At 40.1% G+C, this 19,082-nt stretch overlaps 1 long non-coding RNA gene across 1 annotated transcript; it reads right to left on the bottom strand.

Annotated features, from left to right (window-relative positions):
- Positions 1-1,451: 1,451 nt before the first annotated feature.
- Positions 1,452-14,577, bottom strand: LOC148127435 (uncharacterized). The gene is made up of 3 exons (XR_015741515.1): positions 14,420-14,577; positions 3,939-4,050; positions 1,452-2,699 (listed from the first exon to the last, which is right to left on the bottom strand). It is a non-coding gene; the product is annotated as an uncharacterized LOC148127435 (long non-coding RNA).
- Between the last annotated feature and the right edge of the window lie 4,505 nt (positions 14,578-19,082).

The following is a 19,082-nucleotide window of genomic DNA, read 5'->3' as shown; positions in this document are numbered from 1 at the left end:
TTATGGCTTACAGCTCATGAAAACCCCAAATCCACAATCTCAGAAAATTAGAATATTGTGAAAAGGTTCAATATTCTAGGCTCAAAGTGTCCCACTCTAATCAGCTAATTAAGCCATAACACCTGCAAAGGGTTTCTGAGCCTATAAATGGTCTCCGAGTCTGGTTCAGTAGGAATCACAATCATGGGAAAGACTGCTGACCTGACAGTTGTGCAGAAAACCATCACTGACACCCTCCATAAGGAGAGAAAGCCTCAAAAGGTAATTGCAAAAGTTGGATGATCCCAAAGTGCTGTATCAAAGCACATTAATAGAAAGTTATGTGGAAGGGAAAAGTGTGGAAGAAAAAGGTGCACAAGCAGCAGGGATGACCGCAGCCTGGAGAGGTTTGTCAGGAAAAGGCCATTCAAAAGTGTTGGGGACTTTCACAAGGAGTGGATTGAGGCTGGAGTCAGTGCATCAAGAGCCACCACACACAGACATGGGCTTCAAATGTCATATTCCTCTTGTCAAGCCACTCCTGAATAACAAATAGCATCAGAAGCGTCTTACCTGGACTAAAGAAAAACAGAACTGGTCTGTTGCTCAGTGGTCCAAAGTCCTCTTTTCTGATGAGAGCAACTTTTGCATCTCATTTGGAATCCAAGGACCCAGAGTCTGGGGGAAGAATGGAGAGGCACACACTACAAGATGTTTAAAGTCCAGTGTGAAGTTTCCACAGTCTGTGTTGATTTGGGGAGCCATGTCATCTGCTGGTGTTGGTCCACTGTGCTTCGTTAAGTCCACGGTCAATGCAGCGGTCTACCAGGAGATTTTGGAGCATTTCATGCTTCCTTTCGCAGTCAAGCTTTATGGGGATGCTGACTTCATTTTCCAGCAGGACTTGGCACCTGCCCACACTGCCAAAAGCACCAAAACCTAGTTCAATGACCGTGGGATTACTGTGCTTGATTGGCCAGCAAACTTGCCTGACCTGAACCCCATAGAGAATCTATGGGGCATTGCCAAGAGAAAGATGAGAGATATGAGACTAAACAATGCAGAACAGCTGAAGGCCGCTATTGAAGCATCCTGATCTTCCATAACACCTCAGCAGTGCCACAGGCTGATAGCTTCCATGCCATACCACATTGAGGAAGTAATTGCTGCAAAAGGGGCCCAAACCAAGTACTGAGTACATATGCATGCTTATACTTTTCAGAGGTCCAATATTGTTCTATGTACAATCCTTGTTTTATTGATTGCATGTAATATTCTAATTTTCTGAGATTGTGGATTTGGGGTTTTCATGAGCTGTAAGTCATAATCATCACAATTATGACAAATCACGGCTTGAACTATCCTGCTTTGCATTTAATGAGTCTATCTTATATTAGTTTCACCTTTTAATTTGCATTACTGAAATAAATGAACTTTTGCACGATATTCTAATTTTTCACCTGTAAGGCAGTATTCATGCATGCAAAAGCCAGTAGTAGACTCCCTCAGTTATAAATTTAGCCCTCCCCGAGTCTTTTGCCTCTTCTATTGATTGTGTAAACTGTCACTCAGACCTAATTTTTGTATTTATTAGTTAGTAATATGCAAATAATTTTTCTGCTTTTTAGTTGAAAAGATTCTAACTTGGCTGGCTTGTGTATACTACATATGCATGTGTTTGTTTAACAGGTTTTTCTTATTTTTAAAAACTTCTAGGAATCAGATGTTCAGAAGAGACAGTTTAAAGCGTTGATTTGGCAAGCTGATTTATTCTACAACCATATTTTGTCACAACTAATTTAGAACGTACACTAATATTTTAGGGTTTTTAAAAAAGTATTCTGAAAAACAGAGTTTGAAAATATATGACTGGCATTTTGGCAATGTTGTGAAACATAATTTTCTGAAAAGAGGAAAAACTGAGACATTCTATTTTATAAGCAAGAATGTTCTGCTTATTTGTAATGTAAAAGCTTTGATTTTTTTTTTTTCCTCTTAAAAATTGGTGGATTGGTTTTATTATTTTTTTGCCAGTTTTGCATAAAGTTCTCAAACTGAGCTCTACCTGAAAGCCTGGTCTATCACAGCTACTAAAATACTTTTGAAGACATTGTGATGCTAATTCTGCCTCTTTTGTACTTGTATTGTAACATCACAGGCATTACAAGTCTGTAAGCAGTGAAGCTTGTGGTGTGAGGTCATGGCACACAACGTTGAATTGTTTATAGAAAAAACGTTAGCTCACTGTGGACACTCCTTCAGTGTCAATGTTTTGACCTGGATTAACTGCTTTCCTCTTACTTATCCTTATGTCAATTCAATGTTTCTTAAAAGAAAATATTCTCTCCTTTTCCTTGAGAAAGTACAACTGGAACAGGAAAGGCTGCCAATGAAAAGCTGAACCACACAAGTTCACTTTGATTCTAAATGCAGAGTCTCCTAGAAGAAAAATACATTGACTTCAACTCCATCTAGGATTACTTACATCACACCTGGAAGAATAATACATCATTTCTTCCAGGTAGCCTTTCTCAATCTTCCAGATATGCTAGAATCTCAATTTCTTCAAGGGAAAGAGGATGAGAAAGGCCATAATGAAGGAGGCATCCCCCCACTTATCCTTTCTTCATATCTCCCATTTCTTTGGTGGGAAGGAATCACATTTGAACTGCAGGGACTTTACCTTGAAAATCAACACAGCCCAGCATCCAAGGAGAAACCTAAAAAGATAAGCAACATTATTTCCTCTATGCATCTTATAGCCTCTCTACATTCTTAGGATCAGGCAACAGTTCTAAGTAGCAGACTTATAAAAGATGACATAGAAAAGTTAAAAAAAAACCACCTTCAATTCAGATTCAGCACTTGATGACTACATGAATACTTCCATAGGTTTTTGTAGGTTTTTGGGGCAGCCTCTTGCAAGTGGTTTTAATGGATCCGATTTTCATTTTAAATTTCCCAAGATGATGCCCAAATTTTGTCATTTGGGGCTATTACAAAAACTGAAATTACCCCACATGGCAGAGGCATCACCTGTCCCATCAGTGGCTTCCTTCACAAGTTTTCACACTTAGTAATAATAATAATAATAAAAAACATAATACCATATAATTGAACTACATTTAAGAGCAAAGTCTGCATTAGATAATTCCATAACTATTTCTTTTTAAAATTGACATATAGTTCCAGCTTCTAAATCATGTCTTCCATAATTAGTTTATATTACCTACATAGTTTAGCAGATGCCACATTGTTTTAAAGCATAACTGATTTGAACATTGAACAATTAAATAATTAAAGCTGTAAGGCCATCTGAAATAAGAGCTTAACTAGAACAAGTTCTTAGTCTAGTTTTCTCAAAGCATTAGTACAGAGCACGATGCTTTTGAAGTGTGATGCAAAAAAAAATTACATAAAATAATTATTTATTTAAATGTATTCTGGTTATGCAGTACTTTCAAGGGTTTTTTGCTGCCAAAAATAGGGACACAGAGTAAGAATCTGAATAGATTTTGTATGCTGGAAGTCTGAAATTATTTATTATTCTAGTTAAAGCACAGGTAGGCAGCTTGGGCCTTGAATATGACCACAGATACATTCTTTGAATCAGATCATCTCCCTATCCAAACTTTTTAAAAGTTGGTTTCAATCTTTTAAAATTAAGAATTTGGTCTGTTGCAATCTTAATGCTGTAGAGTCATCTTTATTTCTAAGAATGCCTTAGTCATGTAGGTTCTCAAGTATTTATTTAGAATGTAAGACTGATGGGCATTTTTTTTAACTTGCTCATTAAAAAAGACAAAGTTAAAATGGAAGGGAACAACTTGAACCTAGATGAAATAGAATCAGCCATTCATTTTCAAGATACAGTACTGAGCATTTGGTGACTGACTGCTATGGCTATGACAGTAATTTTGGGTTTGTTTGTTTTTTGCAAATCTTCAAGCCTTCCTTACCCAAGTTACAAGCCATCTTGTGAGAGAGCTCATGGCATGTTACAATTTCTCACAGGAGCAACAGTTCTACATTAAATGATCTTCAGGATACAGATAACCTCTCCTCTTCCAACTGAAAAGGAACCACAGATATATGAAGAGAGTTAAAATCTGAAAATGTCTTCCCATTTTGCTATCAGTACTGTATGTCTCACCTCATGAAATTAAGGGAAAGCTTCATACTGGTTATTTCATATGTAAAAGTCATCTAATTATTTTCTATATTCCACAAACGAAATGTGGCTGATAGAACAAATAACAATCAAAACAGAATAACCTTCTCCTGTCTATGAGTGAAGTATCAATAAAGGAGAATATTGTTATTCAGGGTTGAAACGGGGGTCCTTAGTGGTCTCTGGAATTTGGTTGTTTTCTGGCAGACATTTCATTACCCAAGCTAGGTAACATCATCAAGTGCTCCACCATCAACAGCACTGATGATGTAACCTAGTTTGGCTGATGAAATGTCTGCAAGAAAACAACCAAGCTCACAGCACCGAGGACCCCTCATGTGAGTGAAGTTCCTCCGCTCTATCTGCCCAAACGTTCTTCAAGGAAAAGAGGAAGTGCTGTATACTATACTCTTCCAATGACCCTTACTCTTCAGGGCCATGGCAAAGATCAGAGTGTAGTACTCTTCAGCAATAGTGCAACTGGTTTATGGAGAGAAAACATGCATAACCTTTCATACTGTCTCAGCTGGTCATGCAATTGGAACATGCTGGGAACTGCAAACCATAGGTTGTCCAGACCTAGGCTATAGCATATTCTCAGGGGTGAGATTCTACCAGTTCGCACCTATTGGCTAGAACCGGTTGTTAACATTCTAAGCAGTTTGGAGAACCAGTTGTTAGAAGAAATTACTGGCCTAATCCTGGTAAGGAAGGCAGGAAGGAAACATTCTGGTGTTGCTTACGGAAACTGCCTCTCTGTTAACCCTTCTTGGAAGGACTAGACTCCCTGTCTCAGGAATGTCTCTGGAGGTTTTTTCCCTTCCTTTGCTGGTACTTTGCTTGTGTGGAGTGACCATTCAAAGTTACAATGGCATTGAAAAAAGTGGCTTATGACCATTTTTCACACTTATGACAGTTGCAACATCCCCACAGTCATGAGAGGCCAGGCGAGGAGATGCGTGCCTCGATGTGAGTGATATTGAGTTGGCCACACCCAGGCAATAACATGACCACCAAGCCATGTTCACCCAGTCACATGACCACCAAGCCACGCCCACCACCTAAGCCATGCCCACAGAACCGGTTAAAATTTTTGAATCCCACCCCTGCATATTCTTTTTATTTTTTAAAATGGGAAATCACATAAACATGTTTTAAATACATACACGCACCCATGTATTATTTAGAATCTTTGCTGCTAGTTTTCATTATCAAAACTCAGTAAATGTTAATACTGTATGGATACTACTGAAGCAGTAGTGCTTCAAATTTTATTCCAATCAAATGCTTTGGATCATGGGATATTCACATACACAACCATGGGGACATGAGCATGGATGCACTCCTTATGACACACCACTTCATATCATTTGCAAATTTTGGTATTAGAATTTTGGGGCCATCCAAAGGAACTGAATGGTGGGAGGTTAGGATAGAACAAGGGTATCAAACCTCCATCGTCACGGTGGTGTTACATGACATATCATGACTTTTCCCTTTGCTAAACCGGGTGTGGGCATGGCCAGTGCATGACACATCTGGCCCGCAGGCCAGGAGTTTGACAGCCCTGGGATAGAAGGAAACATTTTCACCACACGCATGGTTAAATTAAGGAATTTGCTGCCTCATATTAGCTGTATTATTTACACCTGCTAACTTTGAAAGGGAGTAAACAAATATGCAGGAAGAACCTAACACCATGGTGGCCATGTACAGGCTATGTACTGTGTGGCCGTGTACTATGTATAGTCACAGTTCTGAAAGAACATAGGTTGGAAAAGGTTCAGATTGAGGTTTTTTGGCTTTGTCAGGGTATCGAATGGCTGTTGTGGGAATCATATTCTAGGTAATTTTTAAGTTTGATCCAGCACAGGTCTTCTACTGGTCTTGTTTAATTACAGTGAAAATCTTAAGGTATTCTGTCTTGAAAACATTCAGTACACTTCACCATAATAAATGTAATTTGCTTCTTTGGTTTGTGGTCAAATTACCCCACCTGGTGGTCTAATGTTCCCTCAGCAACATCATCTCAAATGAGAGAGTGGACAGTGGAAAGGAAAGGAGACGGTATTTAAAGACACTGAGCACATTAAGTGATCCTTTGGGCTTCAGCAGGTCAATGGAGCTAGGATGAACCTGAACCAGTACAAAAACTCTAAGTAAGTTAATGTATTGCTTTGATATATATAAGCAGCTGTGTAGAAAGTTAATGTGAGCAGGCACCACCTGGTATGTATGGAAAATTCTCTTATAGTACTTGGATCCATGCTTTGAGATGAACAAGTTCACAACTTTATCCAAAGGCCCTTCCTTAATACAGGTTACTTGTTGCATGCAGTGAACATCAGATGGAGCCAATTCAATTTGCAAATTGGCAAAACAGATCTAAAATAGTCGATCGAATTTGCAGGAGAAGGATTTAGGAAGAAGCTAGAGTTTTCATTTAAATCCTGTCGGTTTCAACAGAGCATGTACCACAAGATTGATTATTTCCATGCAATCTTTTTTTTTTCCTATTAAGAATAGAATAAATTTCTTTTCTTTTTTTTGAAGAACCACTTTCCTTAGACTTCTTTAAAAAAAAGACCTGATTTTCTTACAATAGGTCGGATTGTTTTTTTCTCAGTAAATCTGCTCCGCTAATTTAGTAAATCCTTCCTCTTTAGCACAGAATCCTTTTAAAATCAGTTTTAATATTAACAGCACAGCTGCCCACTACGTGCGCATAAAGAGATCTGCACCGAAAGGAAACACCAACTTTGTTCATGATCACTTAAAACAAGATTTGAGCCACACAAGCTTGGACATCTTGGAGACTCTTTGACCATTGGTAACTGGAAAATTGAGAATCTTATCAAGCCAGTGACCTGGAATGAACCCTGAAAAACGATGGGACAGCCCAGCCTTTGAACTCTGACTTTTGGAGGGCAGCCATGACAAGCTATTCTAATGATCCATCAGATACTTCTGTCTCCTCCTCCTTTATACTATCTGAGAGAGGAAAACAAATGCATGTTTCTATGCCATTATAAAGTGTATTGTAGTTGGGTTACAGTGAGGCTGGGGCCCAGTAAAATAATTTTTTTAAAAAGGTAAGAAGTTATGGGTGGAAGCTTGTTAAAGAGAGCTCTGACTTAAAACTGAGGAAAAACAGAATGATTAATCAGTAAAACAGCTTACCTCCCAAAGTTATGGGTGCTCCATCACTAGAGGTTTTCAAGAATAGACTAGAGGCAGCCATTTGAACTGGTTGGTATAAAATCTTCTGCCTTCAGTAGGGGCAGAACTAGATCAGGGACCTCCAACCCCTGGGCTGCGGCCTGGTATCAGGCGGCAGCACATTCAGAACCGGGCCGCGCAAGTGGTGGGCAAATGTGCCTGTGCGCACAGCTCCACTTGTATTAGCGGCAGGCACACTCAACTTGTGCATGAAGCTCTATTTGCATGGAACCAACCCCATTCTCCTTCCCCCGCTGACACCGCCACCAGTCCGCAAAACCGGGAAGGTTGGGGACCGCTAGACAAGATGACCTCTGAGGTCCCCTTCGGCCTCATTAGTCTATGTTTTATTTTCTAGATGTTGCGCTATGGATCAATCCTTGTTTTTTGGGGTGTTGAGAGGGTTGGTTTTTTAATGGTGACTGATTATTTCTATTTTTATTAAGAACCATTCAGAGTTACGCTACATAAAATGGTGATTTTGGAGATCCCAAATGGGGTGCTGCTCATGGTTGTTAAGTGAATCATCACGTGACTGACTGGCTTTATGATCTTTTTTGTTGTGGTCATTAGGACTTTGCTTGTCAGAAGCCGGCTGGAAAAGGTCACAAACGGCGATCATATGATCCTGGCACAAAGCACCCGTTGCCAAGTGCCTGAATTGTGATCATGCAATCGCAAGGATGGATGCTGTGATGGTCATAAGTGTAAGGACTAGCCATGTCATTGTTTCAGCACCGTTGTAATTTCAGACAATGAATGGTTGTGGACTACCTGAATTTATGAACCTGCAGTTGGGATTGGGTAAATTTGTGTCTATTGCTTTGGCAATTTAAGCAACATGTAAATTGACTTAATAAACATACATTACAATAATGCATCATTATTTATTTGAGACCTTTCTGAAGTTAAATTAAACATGAACCAACAGTGTGCGGTGGCAGCCAAAAAAGCCAACGCAATCCTAAGTTGCATTAATAGAGGGATACAACTGAGATCCAGCGAGGTACTAATACCACACTATAAAGCCTTAGTAAGAGCACACCTAGAGTACTGCATCCAGTTTTGGTCACCACACTATAAAAAAGATGTTGAGACTCTAGAAAGAATGCAGAGAAGAGCAACCAAGAAGATTAGGGGACTGGAGGCTAAAACATACGATGAACGGTTGCAGGAACTGGGCTTGGCTAGTCTAGTAAAGAGAAGGACCAGGGGAGACATGATACCACTCTTTCAATATTTGAGGGACTGCCACAGAGAGGAAGGGGTCAAGCTATTTTCTAAAGCACCCAAAGGACAAACAAGGAATAATGCATGGAAACTGAACAAGGAGAGATTTAACCTAAAAATAAGGAGAAATTTTCTGACAGTGAGAACAATCAACCAATGGAGCAGAAGTTGCCTTCGGAAGTTGTGGGAGCTTCATCACTGGAGGCTTTCAAGAAGAGACTGGATTCTCATCTGTCAGAAATGGAGTACGGTCTGCTTGGACTAGATGACCTACAGAGTCCCTTCCAACTCTGTTAATCTGAATCTGAAGTAAAATTTGAGTGACTTTCTGAAGTCATCGGTGATTAGTGCATCAGGAGAGAAATTGAGTTACGATAATCAGGAAAAAAAGATCTGTCTTTTTAAGAGCACAGCACAACTGTATTTTATAGTACTAACATAGCGTTTGCAAACAAGGTCTTAGTTGGTAGCATCCACTGCATATATCCTCTCTTTTCCACATTCTTTTTGTACAGCCTCATTCTAAACCATTCAGCTCTAAATGAACTTTATAATTACAGTTCACATCCCTTTTCAATTACACAGCAATCACTTAACAGAATGAGGCTTGAATTGATTACTTTCAGATTAATAAATGGGATAAAGAATGACTCAAGTGCATGTCTGATTACTCCACAGCAAGAATTTGTTTGAAGTTATCAAATTCTAATCACACTGCCTGGAAAAACTCATGCACCTTGCCCCAAGAGGTTACATTATCTATTCTACATTTGTATTCTTCTGGCCCTTGAAAGCTTTCCTGTTTCAGCAAAAATCCTCTTAATTTACTGCTATATAATATAGCCACCATGTCTGGCTTGCATAAACCCAGATGAGCTCTAAAATGGGGGGCATTTCTTTGCTGGCATCTATTAATTTGCAGCCAAAATATAAATGGCCCTACTACAGAAAGTACTCGGATGTGGGTAGGGTAGATTAGGAGTAGAATAGAATTCTTTATTGGCCAAATGTGATTGGACACACAAGGAAATTTGTCTCTAGTGGATAGGCTCTCTGTGTATATACAAACAACAAAGTGATGTCAATCATAAGATGTCAATAGAAGGTGGCAGGAAAAATAAGAAAATGAGAATATTTTAATAATTTTGGCATATTTTAATAGTTTAATAATTTAATTTTAATTTCTACTTATGGATGTATTTCCAACCTCCCCTTTATCACTTGGGCAAGATATCTCTAATAGAATAATTCAATAGTCAAAACTTAGAAATTCTAATTTACTGGCATGTACACAGTAAAATTGTTCAGGTTTGTATCAATGATCAGATTTTTAAAAAAAGTATTCTGGAGTTTTAAATCTTTTTAATGTTAGCACTATAGGGTTGTTTTGTTTGAGTGTCTTTGCTGCAGAGAAATTACAAAAGTTGATGCTTTGACGTATCAAGGCCATTGGTATCAATACAGAAATTATATAGCTTTTCCTATCATACTTACCATAAGTTTGTTTCACCACATTTTTAACCTTTTCCTTTTGGCTTACACGGAGAGAAGATTATGAATGTTAACAATCAGCTTGCAAGGGTGGTTTTTTTTAAAAAAAAAGTCAAGATGATGCCCACTATGGTGCTACCAAAGCCTTTGTCCTTTATGTACGTGTGGGTGTATCTGTACGCGAGCGTCACATGAATGATGCACGTTAACAAGTAGTGGAGCTTTGATTGTATGGTTGCAACCATCATCTTGACTTTTTTGAACCTCCTGTACTCATCCCACCATTCTTGACCAATATGACTGGCCAGTCATTTGACTGAAATGGAATAAGGTCTCCTGCTCGAACAGCAAGGTTGGACTAGAAGACCTCCAAGGTTCCTTCCATTTCTGATGATGTTCTATGTTCTATGGCCAAATCCATACTGTCCAGGGATTACACAAATGTTAGTCTAACCATCTGCAGGATCCTGTGTAACGGAAGGATGGCTTGGTGTTAATCAATTCCTCTGTTAGTGCTTGCTATCATTTTTTTTGTTTTAGTGGCCTAGTTCTTTGAAACTTCAGACTTGCTGCTTCCAGCAACTCCTGCTGCTTGTAGCTAATGCCTTGGATTAACCTCTATTTACATCAGTTAATTGTAATTTGTCCCCTCTCCATTGTCAAGGAAATCCTCAGTTTTCATGACAATTAGAAAAGAAAGCAAAAGCACAAGCTTGAAGAGAACCTGAAGACAACCAGCCCTCAATTCAGACTGTGAATAGGCTAGAAATTACCCAGTAAACATTTAGCTAGATTCTGGCTGCTGGCCAGCATGCTGTCATTGCCAAACTAGCACATAAGAGCTCATTAAAGGAAAATTGCTTCTCAGTAAAAATCAAATCAATCTTGGACACTCTGCAGTTGATAAGGATGGAGATAAATAAACAGTTATTATGCCACATCATGGATATTTAGGTCCAATTCTATAATTCTTTTGTTCAGGGTAAACCCTGCTGAAGTCAGTGGGGTTATTTCTGAGAAGGCTTCCCCAGACTCGTTATTTGATTCCTGGGTTACTTTGCTCTCAGTGATACAAACAGGACAAACATTCAATAAAATTCTCAACACAACTCATATAAATGCTCTATCTAAAATGCAAGAATATGAATTATCTCACATTTTAACCTAATCTTGGCTGCATAAATACCAGCATACAAGAAGCAGCTGTGCAGGCTCTATTTTCATCCAAGCATGTGTCAAAATATCTTTATCAGGAGAAATCCATGTTGCTCCTTTAGCAAGGCTAATAAAAAAAAAGTAAATAGATATAGTGATCCTGGAACAAACAGTAAAAAGTCAAACTTGAAAACTCTCAGATTCGTCAGATAACCTTTTGTCTCCTTCTCCAGAAAGACCTTACCCCGACAATCCCTAACTGCAGGCCTCTAATATTTCTACCCAAAACCAGTTCTTCTAATCAGATGTCCTATGTTTGGATAGGAATTCCAGAAGATGCAGTTTCGTATACTGTACCTGGAAAAGCCTAGCAGAAGATGGTTAAAGCAGTGTTTCTGTCACGACTCCAATGAAGAACGGACTGGAGCCGAGACAGCCGAGTCACGATACGACCCTAGTCTTTTACTTACCTTACACTGATTGTGTTACAATGTTGGCGTTATGACGAAAATTCCTCAAATGACTGACATCGACTTCCTGACAAGGAGTGGTGCAATGATGATGATTCATGGCTGGATGTCAAGGGGCTGGTGTTGTAATAATGGTGAGGGGCAAATGTGGGGTGGGGTGAATTGTCACGGGGGTGCATAGACTCATCGAACAGGGGAAAGGTGCAGTTACCATGTTTCTTTAATTTAAGGATGTCGGATGTTAGGCAGCGAAGGCAGCCAGAAGGTGGTTATAGTAATTATGTTATTATCCAAGGTATAACATGTATAAATACAGCTCTGGGTTGCAACGAAAACCAGAACTGACTTTAAACATAATACGATCGCTGTTACCTGTTGTGGTGTGGGAGATGAATAAAAACTTAACTGAAGCTACACGAGTGAATTGGTATCTTATCGTTCACCCTCTCAATCTCGGACGAACAAACTGACAGTTTCTCAGCCTTGGTCACTTGAAGACATCCAAACTTCAACTCCCAGAATTCCCCAGCCAACAAGGATTGTTGCTGTTTACTGATTCAGTTGCTTCCTAATGTTTATATTCAATATCCATGATTTATTAGGGCAGCCTTTCTGTACTCTATTGGATTCTTTGTGTTCATGTAAGCTTGCTCTTATATCATCAGTGATGGTATCTAACTACCTTATCTTTATTTGTTTGCTTTTCATTGCCTTCCACTTTTTTGAGCATCGAGAATCTTCTCCAAAGACCCTGGCCTTGGGGTTATGTATCAAAAAAAAAATCTAACTTTTAGTTTCATTACAAGGGATTTTGGTGAGAAGTTGGGTTGAATTTCATCTCATACTGAATGCATTGCTGTTCTTGGAATTCATGGTATTTTGAATAATTTTCTCCAGAAGCATCGTTTTGGTGTTGTTCAGTATTTTCACTGGTCCAGCTTTTCATTACTGTATTAAAACTGAGGAAACCATGGTCTTGGCAATATGGACCAAAATAATTTAAATAGAAACAGAACACAATCCAGCATTGGATAGAGAAATATTTTGCTCATAGATCATCGAGTCCAACCATAGGGACTATTGGTGTAGAACAGTATGGAACTATTGCAAAGGGTGTCAAACTCGCGGCCCGGGGGCCAGATGCATCACATGCTGGCTCCGCCCCTGCCTGGTTTAGCGAAGGGGGGGAAAGTCCAGATTACACCACATGACGACACGAGTTTGACACCCCTGCCTATGGAGACACTCAGGAACTTGAAATGGTCCAAAATATGCCAGGCGGGTTTACAGTGCTGATGTCTGCTGCGGTCACAGCACTGGTGACTGATTTGATTTGAAGTCCAATTTAAAGTACTAGACAAGACTCAGCTGAGGCTGATTAGGGATCCTCATTTTTTCTTAAAAGCAGAAAAGCAAAAGGGTCCGCTCTTCCATTTGCAGAAAAACATTGGGAAAGGCTTAATGTAGGTGGATAAAAGCATTATTCCTCTTTTAGGGATAGGCCTTTCTATAGAAGAGTAGAGGCATCCAAGGAGAGCAAACAGGCCCTTGTGGTGCCTTTAAGGCAGCCAAGAGGGAAAGTTCTCCAAAGTGCATTTATGAGATGAGAGGGGAGATGATCTTTTGACCTTCCATTCCTCTCCCAGAAGATTGTGGCAAATCTCTGCTGACTGGGGAATTCTGGGAGATGAAGTCCACCAGGCTTGAAGTTGTCAAGGTTGGAGACCCCTGCTCTTAAACTAGTGTTTCTCAAACCCTGGCAACATTTTAAGACTTCAACTTCCAGTATTCCCCAAGCCAGCATGCATGGACATATACCCTCAGAATATATGTCTGGGAGCAACCAGGCTGGCCTGGGAATTCTGGGAGTTGAAATCCACCTAGGTTAAATATTTTTTAACAGATTAACAAGAGTTGGACCTTGGAAGGGATCTCCTAGGTCATCTAGTCCAACCCTCCCCCTCCCCTGCCCAAGCAGGAGGCCCACCTACACAGTTTCTGACAGATGGCAGCCGGTCTCTTCTTGAAAGCCTCCAGAGATGAAGCTCCCACAACTTCTTGAAGACAAGTTGCCAGGGTAAGAGAAACAAACACACTTGTAGGCAAGAGGCTAAGCATGAACCAAAGTCAGGCCTCCCCGCCTCCATTTGAACCCCAGATCAAACATTCTTTGGCTATCCCTCCTCAAAGCCGTGCACTCCAAGCACTTTCCCCTGCGCCAAACACCTCTGCTCGCCTTTCTCCCCTTGCACACGTGCACATACACGCACCTTCCCCCCCCAGGGGCTACACCCAAGAATTTCCCCTCCTCAACCCCCCTTCTTAGCCCTCTCCCCCGTTCTGATTTAAACCCTCATTAACCTCCCCACGATCTGCCTCCCTCGGCTTGCAAAGCTCAGGGAGCCCTCTAATTCCGCAAGCCCCCCTCCCCGACTCCCCCAATTAGCACCTCATCAGCTCCAATTAGAGGAGACAAAAGCCGGGTAAAGATAACTGGGAAGGCGGGGGAGGTTGCAGGCAGGAGAGCATGTAATGGCTTAAGACAGCCGGGGCCGTTCCCTGGGGGAAGAGCGGAGCCTGATCGCCGGGCTTTTTCTCCCCCGCCCCCCCCCCCACTTCGCCCCTCTGGATGAGGGGTTTTCGGGCCTTTTGGCTGGGAAGCCGGGCCTCCCGGGAGTCTGGCCTGCCCTCATTCAGCGCCTACCTGCTTTGCGAGGCCTAAAAAACAAGGCCGCATTGTGCGCGCCGCGCCGCGCCGCGTAGAGAAACCCCGCTTGCTGCGCCCGGTGAAAAGGGCAGCTTTAGGCTCATTAAGCGTCCTCCTTGGAGTTGTCTTCTAATTACAGGCAGAGGCCAACAATGTATTTTTTCTCCCGACGAGAAGTTCTTTGGAGCAGTTAATTTGGTGACTGTACCAAATGCCTTTAAACATTAATTAGGGTGGAAGGAACACTAATTTCCTGTCCCCATTGGGCCCTCCTTCCCCTCCCCCCCTTCCCCTTGTTTTCACATAGGCTTGGATGAGTCTCCATAATGAAATTACCTCATTAAGGCCTTTATTCTTTGCACAGTAACTCATTCAAGAGCTCCCCTTTAGGTTTTAATTTGAGGCTGTCAAAAGCGGGGAGGAAAAAAAACTTGCTTTTGTTTGATTAGAGAGAGAAGGGTTTTTTCCCTCTCTCTTCCCCCTGTTTTTTGGTCCCACTAACCCCCCCCTTCCAACGAGTGGGCAGATTTAAATTATTAGGATGGCAAGTAGTGACTTATAATTGGATACAAGCAGCACTTCAGAGAGTAGCAAAGGCTTTCAAAGGTTTTTTTCCCCCTTTTCTTTTGCCTATGGGGTCTGTAGCTATTAACTGCATCCAACGGTTGGTGTACACAGGGTGCTGGAATTAACTGTACCTGAGCATGCATGAAACAGGCTGCTGGTATTGATAAATAAGTCTTTAAATGGAATTGCAATTAAAGTCCGCAAAGCCTGCGGCCCTCAAACATTGCCACCATTTGTTCTGATTTCTGCTTTTGTCTGGGCTTCTGCCGCAAATCCCCCCACTTGCTAGAGACAAAACAAGTAACACGGTCCCTGTCTCTCCCTGCAACCTCTAAGACTGTTTTTTTTTTTTGCAAACGAGACAGAATTTGGGCAGGAATCTGTGATATTTCCATAGTCTTCAACCACAAGAAAAATTGGTTTCCTCTGTTCTTGCGTGACACCTATGCACAGGCCATGGACCTGAAGATAAAGGCAGAGACAGGGAAGAAAGGGAGGTACCATTATTCTAGTTTGTTGTTCTGTGTCCAATATTTAAAGGGATGGAGGACAATCAATTCTACAAGGTAGACCAGGCTAGGAAACCAACTGTTTTTGTTGTAAAGCTATAGTAACGGAATCTGAACATGCTTCTCCCTCCATTTACCTTTGTGTGAACTAGGGAACACCTTATCTATGTTTTCTCAAGTTGCTTTCTTGGACCAGGGTCAGACTCCTCTTATCTGATCATAGTTTTGGTAGATGATCTCCCTCATGTCCTTCAAGCCACTCCCTCTTCCCTCTACAGGGGCAAATTAAATGCAGGGAGACCTGGAAATAATTAATTCATAAGTCATAGTTGGAAAGAGACCCTTGACCAAGCCCAATGCTTTGTTCAGTGCAAGAATCTATATTTGAACATTTCTGACAAAAGGCTTCCCAGACTCAGTGTTTCTCAAGCTTGAAGATATGTAGACTTCAATTCCCAGAATTCCCCAGCTACTCAGTCACCTCTTATTATTCTTTGCCAGCACAACTGGCTGGTGATGATGGAAATTGCAGCCCGATACTTTTAGATAGCATCAGATTGGAAAAGTCTTATCATAAAGCAAAATGACTTTTCAGTTTTCTAGTTAATAAACCAACAAGAGTACGGGTAGTTTTCAATTTACAACCACAATTGAGCTTCAAATTTCTGTGACTAAGTGAGACAGTTAAATGAATTTTTCCCCATGTTATGACCTTTCTTGCCACATTTGTTAAGTGAATCACTGCACTTGTTAAGTTAGGAACAAGGTCGTTAAGTGAATCTGGCTTCCCCATTGACTTTGTCAAAAGTTTGCAAAAGCTGATCACATGACCCTGGCACACTGCAACCGTCATAAATATGAGTCAGTTGGCAAGTGGCTGAGTTTGGTTCACGTGATCATACTGCAATGGTCTTAGTGTGAAAAATGGTCATAAGTAACTTTTTTCAGTGATTTTGAACCGTCACTAAATGAACTGTTGTAAGTCAACAGTTGTAATAATACTTGTATTATTATTATTATTACACTGCCCAGAGGCACCTCTTATGAGATGAGTGCCTATATAAATTAAATAAAGGTAAATACATAAGCATCAAGCAGGTTTACCTTTACTAGAGAAGTAGGTCAATGGATTTGTACCATAATCTTGCACCATAATCTTGTTTGCATGGAATATACATAATTCTGGACTGTTATATAGGAAAACAAAGTACAAAGAATTAATTAAAACTTACCAGATCCAGTCTGCAAAAATCTGGATGGCTGCTAGATAGCAACCAAGAATTAAGTTTTCGTTTTTATTCTACTGCCATCTAGCTGTCGTTTTGGAGTTCAGATGTAATAGACCTAGAGATATCCTGCCCCCTTTTGTAAGGACTAAAGACCCCTGGAAATAACAGACTGAATAAATTTTAGCATAATCTGGCAGTATTTAATATTGGGGTAATCAGCCTGTTTCTTTTTTTTTCTTGTGGGCTGCCTTCTCTCAGAAATAATCTTTTGAGAGGTAAAAGGGAAATAAAAAAGACAATAAATTTTCTTAATCGTAAGTATGTTTTAATGCCCTAGACATTATTGAATAAAATATTGAAGTCCTGAAACTCTACCAATATCAGAATAGGTTTAAAAAATAATCTTTTTTCCATTAGAAAGTCATCCCACCAATAAATGAATTTTGCTCAGTTAGGCAGAAAATTAAGTTTCCCCACATAATGCCATCAACTCTCCTTAGAAAGAGTTTGACAACTTCCAGGGCCCTGTCATGTCTTGCTTAGCAGCTTGGATGGATTTGATTGCAGCACTATTATTGTTCTTCTCTCTATGGAAAGGAGATTTGGTATTATCAAGAGGCTTAAGTTTAAAGCTTTAGCTTTTCTGAGTACGTAGCTCCATCTGAAATAACGCAGAATAGATACAATTTTGTTGTGCAATAAAGGAGTGACTAGGAAAACAAATCACTCTTTATAAAAGGGCGTAAAAATATTTCAGTTACATTTTGACCGTATAATGTTAGACTGTGGGAAGAGCAGAAGAAATTTCCACGTATTCATAGAAATGAGCTCCGACAGAACTTTATCTGAACTTACCATCCTGCTAACAGAGTGAAAAAAGTAGATATAATTCTAATATCTCTTTTAACACCATTTAGAGGACTCCTGCCTGTAGAAGCAATACTTTTGCATTGTGGATTAAGCGGAATTGCAGGGAGATGAATCAAACATGGGAGTATCTTGTTAGCCAGAAAAGGGGTTGCAATTAAGTTATACTCTCTTGAGCAGCTTCTCCAATCTGGCCTCCAAGGTGTTGGCTTTTTTTTTTAAAGGGGGAAGTACAATGGAAGCGCCTTCTTTGCACCACTAAAGCAAGGCCCACTGCAAAAGCTGTCCTTGGCAGTCTCTGCTGGCAAACACATGTACAACGGCATTTTAAAATAGCCCTGTTGTAACCATTACTTCCCCACCTAAGCCGAAGAAGGGTACAGTGGTGTTTTTTTTAAGGAGATCTGGTGTTGTTTTACACAACTGTGTCCTAATCCTTGTTTGGTCCGAGTATGGTTGGTGAAATCCCTGAGCTTCCTTGTGGTTTAATGAGTTAAACCCATTGATTGAAGACACACAATATACAGAGCCATCAACTGGCGAAAAATGTTTTAGTGTATTGTGTTAAGCTAGCCACACAGGGTGGGAGTGCTGTGTGTTACAGACTCACCCTACATTATTTGGACAAGCATGCGTCTACCTTAATTTCTTGCTCAATTCAGGCACAGCAAATCTTGCTCTCCTGCACACCTCCTTTTGGGCTGTTTCTCTTTTTTACATTTCATGTTCTTAACTTCAACATATTCTATGAACTTGTCTCAACATCGAATTACCAACACTATCAACACTGTCAAACTACTTAGTAAGACTGTATTACTATTCTTCTTCTCATCCTTCCTATTACCTACCTCTTGCCACTTAGGACTATAACCGTGTTGCTTATATCGTTACAATTAATATAGTTTTATTTGATTGCTTACTAATAACCTATGACTAAGTGTTGTATCTTATGATTCTTGATGAATGTATTTTATTTTTTCTTTATGCACATTGAGAGCATATGCACCAAAGACAAATTCCTTATGTGTCCAATCATACTTGGCCAATAAAGAATTCTAAGATCCACCAGAATCTGCTGATCAATTTGAACTTGCTGAGAAAAAGCGCCTCCATTTTGGGAGGTGAGTAGCTGACAGTAGGAGACACCGTTTTAAAATTTTTACTTTTGTCTAATTTATACTCTGCTTTTACTCAGGAATTAAAGGCTGCACACTGTACCTAGAATTCCCTCCTCCAATTTTACTTCCCAAAACAATGTCAGTTTATGTCTGAAACTTTCTCAAAAAAGAGATACTTTTCTTTCTGTGAAAAAGCCCAAACCTATTAGTGCCATCTTGTGGACAAGAGAAAAATAATAATTGTAGATATGTGGAAAATGAAAACACTTTTCTTTGCAAACAACCAAACAAAGATAATGTTGGTTTAGCAGGAGCAAGTACACATTTTTTTTCCTACAAACATTGTTGTAGAATTTTAAAACATCCCCTT

This window comes from Pseudonaja textilis, chromosome 2 (assembly GCF_049901715.1).
Source record: "Pseudonaja textilis isolate UNSWEBS1 chromosome 2, rPseTex1.2, whole genome shotgun sequence".
Lineage (NCBI taxonomy): Eukaryota > Metazoa > Chordata > Lepidosauria > Squamata > Elapidae > Pseudonaja > Pseudonaja textilis.
Note: the sequence above shows the minus strand (reverse complement) of the source record. Positions and strands in the feature narration are given on the sequence as shown.